Here is a 9,840-nt window from a genome sequence, read left to right on the forward strand (position 1 = left end):
ATTCCTCTGCCCTTCAGTCCTCAACCCCAAAATCCCAGTGTGATGTCTCACCACTGATTTTGCAGGAGCTACCTAAAGTCTTGGGGATTCAAAGGAAAAATCTCCCTTGATGAATCATCTAGGACTGGTTTTTAGAATGAGTAATGAAAGCGCATTTGAGGTCAAATGGTATCAGTACAAGGAATGAGTAACTATTGTCTTTAATGGAAATCACAGACCTTTGGTAGACAAAAAACTACTAAGTTAATCATAGAAGAACCATAGAATCATTTAGGTTGGAAAAGACCTTTAAGATCATCCAGTCCAAACATTAACCTAACATTACCAAGTCCACACTAAACCAGTTAAGGGTAGACTAGAATAAACCATGTCCCAAAGTGCCACGTCTACCCGTTTTTTGAACGCTTCCAGGGATGGTGACTCCACCACCTCTCTGGGCAGCCTCTTCCAATGCTTGACTACCCTTTCTATGAAGAAATTTTTCCTAATATCCAATCTAAACCTCCCCTGGCGCAGCTTGAGCCCATTTCCTCTCATCCTATCACTTGTTACTTGGGAGAATAGACCAACACCCACTTCACTACAACCTCCTTTCAGGTAGTTGTAGAGAGCGATAAAGTCTCCCCTCAGCCTCCTCTTCTCCAGACTAAACAACCCCAGTTTCCTCAGATGCTCCTCGTAAGACCTGTGCTCCAGACTCTTCACCATCTTCGTTGCCCTTCTCTGAACACGCTCCACCACCTCAATGTCTTTCTCGTATTGAGGGGCCCAAAACTGGACACAGCATTCCAGGTGCGGCCTCACCAGTGCCGAGTACAGGGGGACAATCACCTCCCTGCTCCTGCTGGCCACACCATTCCTGATACAAGCCAGGATGCTGTTGGCCTTCTTGACCACTTGGGCACACTGCTGGCTCATGTTCAGCTGGCTGTCAACCAGCACCCCCAGGTCCTTTTCAGCCAGGCAGCTTTCCAGCCTCTCTTCCCCAAGCCTGTAGCGTTCCATGGGGTTGTTGTGACCAAAGACAGAAAGGCTTCTCTCACATCTACGTCTGGTTTGTTCTTTCATTTTCCTCCATGTCTTTTTCAAATTATGCTGCCACAGGCATGATCCAGGAGGCTACAGCATCTCTGCTCTGCCTCTGCTCAGCTGCATGCTTGAATGCTGTGGTACAAAGGGGGCTTCTTGTGGGTACCAAGTAATCCATCCCTTTCCTCATTCATGGGTTTGAAGTGTGCTTGACTGTGTGCAGCAGCCAGCTAATATAAACAGAGTGAATAGCTCTCATTATAGTGGTTGTTCTTATGGCAGGGAAGTCATCTTGCTCCTGGAAATCTCCACCACTGCTTGCACAATCCCTGGCACCCACAGTGCGTAATGACGTGCCATGAGCCGCCTCTTGCTGAAGTGACAGGGAACAGCAATGCAGCAAGTCTTGAAGCTGAGGGCAGCCCTCCCATGCTGGGATGTCTGTAGCTCCCCAGCCCACCCAGCGCTGGCTTGTGTACCGGGGGTGCACCATTCACCTCCACGGTCATTTGGTGGACTCTCATCTTTGGAAAAGACTTTCAGAAACAGCTAGACAACAGTGTGTGGCTCAAGGTTGCTGACCACTTGGTCTCAAAGTATTTTTGTTGAAGTCCTATGGGAAAGACTGTCTGAAATAACAGTATATAGTGCTGTCATGTATGTGTGTCTGTAGCAACTCTGTAGCTGCATGTCCAATTGAAGGTGTTCCAGGAAAACTCAGTAAGGATTACTTGAGGTGTGAAGAACGCAAGCACCAAAAGGCATAAACACAGATGAAGTGTGTGGCTAAAAGATGATTACAGGTTTCTTTGAGAGCTGGCTACAGTTACTAGGTGGATTGCTTTACCTTTTGATACTTCCCCCTATACCATTTCAAGCAGATATGCTCTCCTTGGCAAGCTACAACAGCATGAAGGCTCCTCCAGTATGTGCACACAGCAAGCAAAACTGGGGACAACCTCCTGACCTGAGGACTGCACTCTGAGCTACACAACTTGCTGTCTCAGTGCATCTGCTGATACCAATAGGTCTTGGTCCTCAACAGGGCTTTTGCTGAAAAATCTAAGAGAAAAAAATGTCCTTTTCTGTTCATGTGTTCTGTTGGCACCCTTCTTTCACAGCTGGCAGTGTGGCCACTCCTAAGGGAGTCCAGGAGTGCCAAGACCTCTTGATTGCAGTCTTGCATTGAAGCAAGTCATATCTGGTCACTCAAGCTGTGAGACCATTTGAGGCTTTGGTAGATGTTTCAGGTCAGCTTCACAGCATCCTTCAACTGCCTCCATACAGGTGCCACAAGTTCACATCAACACTCCTTCCCCACCACTCAGCACCATCTGAGGGGTTGGTTATGTCTGAGCTGAATCAGAAGTGTTAGTGCCTCAGAAATGTCCCTGTGGTCACTTTGAGCAGCCTGAACTTTACAGGGAGGACACTTCATGACAGCCACCCATTGCACATTTCCTGAGGTGGCTGCTCTGGGGACAAAGCTGACGAACAGAGTGTGCTAGGACTTTGTCTGGCCCCTAGTGAGGATGTGGTCCCTGATTAACAAGTATCAGAGAATTGAGTAAGTCAGAAAATGTTTAAGAGAAATTGCAATTTTATTTTTTCTTTTGGTTGAAAGACTACATTCAGTTTTCTTACTTTCTTGATGGAGCAGAACCTAGGAAGGAGGGGCAACCCTGTTTAATTCATAAAGGTCTTCAGCCATGGTGGAAAAATTCCTAAGGAGGAGAAGAAAGTTCAAGAAATATGGCAAAGCTTTATGTTCTTGCACTATTATTCACATTTCCAGTGAAAAAAGCCTGTTTCCATCTCAATATACAGTTTACATAAAGAAACAGCTGGGAGAAAAAAAAAAGAGAGTGTAAAAATCTGGAAACCCACACATGTGACCACATGGGATGAAAGTCCCATTACTTGCTTCAACACACCCTCTGCAAAGTACTTCCTCCCCTCCACCGCATCCGGAGGTGGCCGAGAAAGCCACCTCCATGCAGAGAAACTGCTCTGCATTTCCCTGACAAACAAGGCACTGAGGAATTGATGACGGTGTTGCAGCTGCAGGGAGCTTCGTACCCACCAAAGGAAAAAGGGATTTTAAAGAAACTTCTTTCCACATACTTGTGCTTGAAAGGGATGCAGCAAGAGATAATGTTCTCCATAATCCTGGTGGGGTGACACTGTTCATTTGGCCCAGGGAAGGGAAAACTCCAGTATCCAGGGAAGATGAATTCAAACGCATGCTCTGTGGGCAGCTGGAAGTGTCATCAAATTTGTGGCAATGCCAGTAAAATATGAGTGCTTGGTCCCAGTCCAGTAAAATAAATGGAAGATATTCTACACCTTTTGATGATGTTTAGACTCAGGCCTCCTTACACCAAATTAGGGTGTGGGATTGTAGGTGTGGATGACAAAACAAGACAGTTTCTTTATATCTTGATACAAGTCAGGAGGAGAGTGGCCAGCCGACCAAGGGGTGTATTTAGACCCCCCTGTCTGGTGAGGATGAGACCATATCTGGAATATGTTGTCCAGTTTTGGCTGAATAGAATAGAATACAATAATTCAGTTGGAAGGGACCTACAATGATCATCTAGTCCAACTGCCTGACCCCTTCAGGGATGACCAAAAGTTAAACCAAATTATTAAAGGCATTGTCCAAATGCCTCTTAAACACTGACAGGCTTGGAGCATCGACCACCTACCTCTCTAGGAAGCCTGTTCCAGTGGTTGACGATCCTCTTGGTAAAGAAATGCTTCCTATTGTCCAGTCTAAACATCCTCTGATGCAGTTTTGAACCATTGTCACATGTCCTATCACTGGATACCAGGGAGATGAGATCAGCACCTCCCGCTCTACTTCCCATGGGGACTACAAAGATGCTCAGGGTCCTGGGCAGCATGACCTGTGATGAGAGGTTGAGGGAGCTGGGTTGGTTTAGTTTGCAAAGGAGAGCCAGAAAGGCTTGGTAATGCCAAATAATATACCCAGGAGCTATTCACAGCCATCAACTGCATTTTAGGAACTTGACAATGGATGTTAGGAGGACCTTTTTCACTCAGAGGGTGACACAGCACAGAAATAGGCTGTTGGAGAGGTGCCTGAATCCCTTCCCTAGGAAGCTGTCAGGACTTGGCTAGAGAAATCCATGGCCAACCTGATCTAGGGCTGGTGACAGTCTTGCTTTGAACAGGAGGGTGGGCTAGAGATGCCCAAAGATCCAGTTCAGCCAGTATACATATGATTCTTTAACTCTTTCAGCCAAGGACTCAGATTAATTAAAGAGAGGAATGTTACTAATAATAATTTAAACAGCACCGTTGTAGTATCAGGTTGCTCACATCTCAGATATTGTACAAAGTAAAAACCAATCCTTAGTTATGTAGCCAAATTCCTGCTATTTCCTGAGCTAACTTCCTCCAGCCTTTCTTAGCTTAACTGTGAGAAATGACCAGCAAAACAAGCTTTTTCAACACACAGTTCTGTTTATTGGTTCAGGATGGTCCAGTTATCACTGCCTAAATGTTTATATATCAGATAACTTGCTTTATCTGAGATTTTCTGGGGCAATGTTTTGGTGTCTTTTGAGATACAACTGCAATGATAACAATTGCTCAGTGTAAGAGGAGAGATGGCCACATGCCATTAAGAGAGAGCAAGGATGCGAATGAAGCAATACTGGTCAGCAGGGCAGGCAGCAATACGCAACATTATGTACGTCATTGTTTCATTTTTCTAATTCTGAAATGATGACCATGAGCAGAGATGGAGAAAGCAGAAGGAAGAGTAACAGCAGCTGCCATGAGTCACCAGAAACATGGGTTTAGTGGAACCCTGCCTGCACAGCTTGTTAGGAGCCCTGCAGAGACCCATTGGTACATGCAGAGGAAATTCAGGTACCAAGTGAGGCTTCTCTGCCTTTGGCAGTGTGTGTTGGGCAGAGCTGCTGAGAAGGCAGTGGGTACCTCACCCTCGTTTTGACCTCCTTTGGGCAAGGGAGATATTCACTGTGTGGATACTGAGCTACACAGAGAACACAGCCTTTCTCAAGGGTGGTACAGCTTCAGGGAGGCAGGAGGCTTCACCTTATTAGGTGAATTATTTGATTAAGGTGAAGATTCTTTTTTGTTTAAGATTTCAAGCTCTTTGAAAAGGGGAGAAGCTGTGGGCCTTGTGATGGCAATCATACTTCCCTGCTGTAGGAGCCCATATACCAGATGTGGCTAGCAGCAGCCCAGGCACATGAGAGTGAGGACCTGAAAGGATCCCAGGAAAGCCATGGGGATGCATTGCCACCAACAGCACAGTGGAGCTGTAGGAGAGGGGAGTTCGCTGGGGCAGTGGAAGCCCAGTCCTGCCTGCAGTGCTTCAGATCTGTGGTTTCCCACAAATCAAGGTCCCTTCAACAGAAGAGCAACATGGAAAAGGCTGGCAGCACAGCAGGGGCACTAGGGGTCAGGTGAGGCAGCAAAACTGTGTCTCCAGAGCTGAAATACCCTTTTGTGTTTTCCCCCTCCTGTTTGGTGGGTGCAGTGTGAGGGCATGCTGAGTTATGTCATGCTGCTTAGGATGGCTCTGGACGCAAGGGCTATGTGAAGTAATTTATTTAACTATTTTCATCCTTTGTTTTCTTAAAGTTTTTCTCCCAAAAGCCAATCTTCCCTTCCTGCCAAAACCAAGCTAATTATTTGCTGGGTTGGTCCAAATCCTGGAGTCATTCAGATCCCTGGCAAGATCCCATTCATTTTACAATGTCTGAGTGCCTGGTCAAATGCCATCTTTCTGATTAAAGAGCCCAACATCTGTGTGTTGCAGAAAGAGGCCAGGAACAGCAGGAAGCATGTGCAGGGCTCCTTAATGTGCACAGTGCAGATTTAGGTGAAAATGAAAGAAACTATGATGGGAAATGTAATAGGACCTTGAGGTCTTGCACTGACGTTAATGAAAATATTAATGTAAAGCAATGTCAAGTGGGTTGTTGGCTATTCCTCTGCATCTTTGATTAAGGTGAAGATTCTTTTTTGTTTAAGATTTCAAGCTCTTTGAAAAGGGGAGAAGCTGTGTTAGGGCACTGTGGTTGTGGTGGAAGGCAGCAGAAGTTAGATGCTGTACCTCACAGGCATGTCTAAACATATGTGAAATAGGAATGAGCAAGATCTGCACCTTGAGGACGTCACTGTGCTGTTAGGAGATTATGTAAGTTGTTTTGTTTGATCCTGAGCAAGAAGCCAGGCATAGAAGGGTAGTGTGGAAAATGTAAGGTAAATTCTTTTAGCTCCTGGGCTTGTGGTCTTCCCCCTGGTGCTTCTCACACCCCCTTTCTTCGTAATGGAGCTCCTTGCTCAATTGTGAAAGAATGTGGCAAAGATGGTATCATTGCCTCCTCCACCACAGAATAAAGCCTGAAAAAGAGACAGCACATTTAACCAACCTATTAGCAGACTGCATAGCAATTGCTGGCTCATGTCTCATAAGATATACTCATTCTCTGGTCACTTTTTGCTTTAAGCAGAGTAATGTCAAATGATACTATATCAGAGACTACAGGATTCTTCATTGCCTGCGTTCAAACACATCTTCCACTTGCACAAGACTTGGTCACAAGTCTCTTTCCATCACTGAGATGATCAGAGATTTTGGACATATTCACAGGATCCTCTCCTGCATGGTGTGCAAGTTGCCATGAAAAATTTGCTGTTGGATTGTGATACGCTCCAACCACCTCAATGCCTGATAAATTTTTTATAAAAATCACTGCTCAGTGGTCTGCCTTGAGTGATTTCCTCCCATTCCTCACCCAAATGATTTGCTGTATGAATCAGAGCCTGGGTTTTTTGTTGGTTTATCTGGAAACCTACAGGGTCTCTTTTAGAGCCTGGCATTGGTTATTACCAAGATTTGCCACTTAATCTTGTGGCTCCATTTGACCCACTGCATCTGTTGGCATGCACAAGGGGCAGGGTGCAAAAAACTTTTCCCTTCCCGCTGTGGAGACCCACAACAGTGATAGGAGAAATGCCAGCGGTGCCAAAGAAATTCTCTGGGTGGTGGCATCTGGCTCATCAGGGGAAGGGAAAGGCACAGCTCTAGGGGTTTTCCCCTCCTTACCCTGGCCTTGGTATGTCCAGGCCTGACTGCAATGAAAATCAGGCTGTATGACTTCATTAGTGACTTGCCACAAACAAACAATGTGCTGAGCTTGTGTTGCAGCCAAGAATCACCTAGGAAAGTTGCTCTTCTAGGTTCAACTGTAGCCTTGGTTGGGATGGCTTCACATGGCACTGTGGCAGCTCTGCTGCTGGGGCACCAACTCTGGGAGGCTGGGGACTGTGTGAGAGAGTGTAAAAATCAAAATGGTTCTTGAGCTGGAAAACTGTGCTTGATGTCTGGTAACGTGAAAGGAGGGCTGCTTTTCCTTTTTTGTAATAAAAAAGAAAACTAAAGGGCAGGGAAAGTGATTAGAGTAATGCTTATAGTGAAACACATGAATAAATACATAAATGTTGTTTGCAAGGTTTAGGGCATTCAGCAGTTCCAGGAGAAGCTGATGGGAGAAGCTGATGGGAGTCTTTTCAGTGCTTATGATTGCTTAAGACCTATGATTAATTTTTCTTAGTATTTTCTAGAAAATAATTAGAAGAGGATTTGAAAGACCTTCCATTATATGATACAGACAATTATTTTCCAGCATAAGGTTAGATTTTTTTGACCATTCCTTCTTTCTCATTATATTGAGTGCTAACTTCCAATACCCTACATATCAAGATTGAATTATTTGAAGTAAACTGAATATTCTGAGTATCAGAGATCACAATTAAATAGCAAAACTTTGAACAGAGGAATGCACTGTGATTTAACTTTCAGCTTAAGAAGAATAGTAGATATTAGCAGAAATAAACTTTCTTTAAAAAACTTTTACTTGTGATTTGTTCCTTGGAAGACATCTCTTTATTTGTGGTTGAAGTGTACAATCTGATATGTGATGTACAGTTGAGATACCTCTAACCTATCTTAAGTCTAAGCTGCCATGCTGTATTAGTACTGCTTTCATAGTATAGTATTTGGATCCTGATCAACGACAGTGTGGGAACTGCCCATACTGCTTTAGTCCCAGGGTCTATATCCCATGGGGGTGGTTCATACATATCCAATACTGAAAACTTCCCTTTAAAACCTTCTGTGTCTTCTACAAATACATCTGTCATTGTTAAAGTCTCTCTGTTGATGTCATTGCTGTAATTTTGGAGCATCTATCTGAACATGCAGAGCTAAAGTAATGTTAGGTACTTTTTATTGTGGATCAGGAAACATAAACCTCAGCTAGGATATGGACAAATGTTTTCATAGCTGGTAGCTCATTTTGTGCAAGTGCTTTTGGAGGGTGGTGAGGGCAAGGATACACCTCAAGCAATGCTTGTGAAAATATAGAGTGCCAAAAATGGTTGCCCTGGACTTGCCAGAGCTTGCAGAGGATGCATTTACATACTGAATGTAGATTTCAACTGGATGCTGAGTCCAGCTTTGCTGTCCATTTGCTGTCCTGCGCTGTCAAAGCATGGTCTGAGATAAACTGGAAACAATCACCAGGATACAGTGTGAGATTTGGTAAGGGATGGGAAGGAAAAGTAAGCCTAATATGGTCCAGGAAAACATCTGCCTACAGGTGAGCCTGGCTAGCCACACCATCTGTCTTCTAGCAGCATCACTGGTCCCAGAATCCTTCCTGGGATGGCCCCAGTCTCACACCAGCTGTGGGATTTGTCACACCCTCACCCCCCATGGGTGTTGTACCACCAGCATCCAACACTGTGATTGCCTGATGCCAGCACCATGTCCAAGACAAACCCTGCTCTCAGGTCAGTGTAGGCACAACCTTACTGAGTCAGTGACAGAGCTGGGAATAAACAAGAATTTGATATTTTTAGAAAGCTGCTATTTGAATGTCAGTGAATTTCTAAGAAAGCTGTACATTCACTGTTTTGGACTCCTCGGAAAAAGCCAGCCAAAATCCATCCTGAGGTCTGGCAAGTCAAAAGATCATTCTTTTCAACTTACAAAACAATTTTCTTCTTTAACTCTTGCAAGAGTTTCTCCTAAGAAGAGGAAGTAGGCAGTTGTGTCCCAGTGCCCTTCTGCTAAAGAATTTCTGTCTGTCTCCGTTTTTGAGACAGGGTACCTCTCAGTTGCATGACACTCCCTGAGAAGCTGGAGAGTAAGGTAGCAGAGACTGTAACTTGCACAACACAAATCAGTGTAGGAGAGAAACGTACTTGAGGAAATAGAAAAAGGAAGCACTGGTCAATACCTCGCACTTTCCACCTTTCTGCATGGTGAAAGAAAATAGCAAAGAAAAGGCCTGGAACATATTTTCCAGTGATTTCTACATTTTTAAGAGAGAAGTAAGAGCCTGGTGTCAAGAAGAGAGTAAAGCATAACTGGAAAATAAGTATCAATGTGAGTGAGAGTGAGTACCCTTGGTGCTGCCTAGATGACTCTGTTCCAGGCACTCTTCCAAGGGGATGATTTGCAAAATCCAGAAGGTATGGGTACCACTTCCTCTGGGGATTTACACAGTGATGGATTTTCCAGAAGACTCCAACAACTGTGGACTGTAAATGCTGAATCTGGGTTGAAAATCTCTCCTGTGTGTTGCAAGTATTTGCAGGTCTCCAGAACTCTATTCAGAGCTTCTCCTTCAAAACCCCAAATCAAATAACTGAAACCCATTTACTAGACCTCTGATACAGGGATAAGGCATTCTAGTTCCCTGGGGTGAAATCAGTAATATTTGCACCACCAACCCTTCC

Source organism: Pelecanus crispus, chromosome 9, assembly GCF_030463565.1.
Source record: "Pelecanus crispus isolate bPelCri1 chromosome 9, bPelCri1.pri, whole genome shotgun sequence".
NCBI classification, from domain to species: domain Eukaryota; kingdom Metazoa; phylum Chordata; class Aves; order Pelecaniformes; family Pelecanidae; genus Pelecanus; species Pelecanus crispus.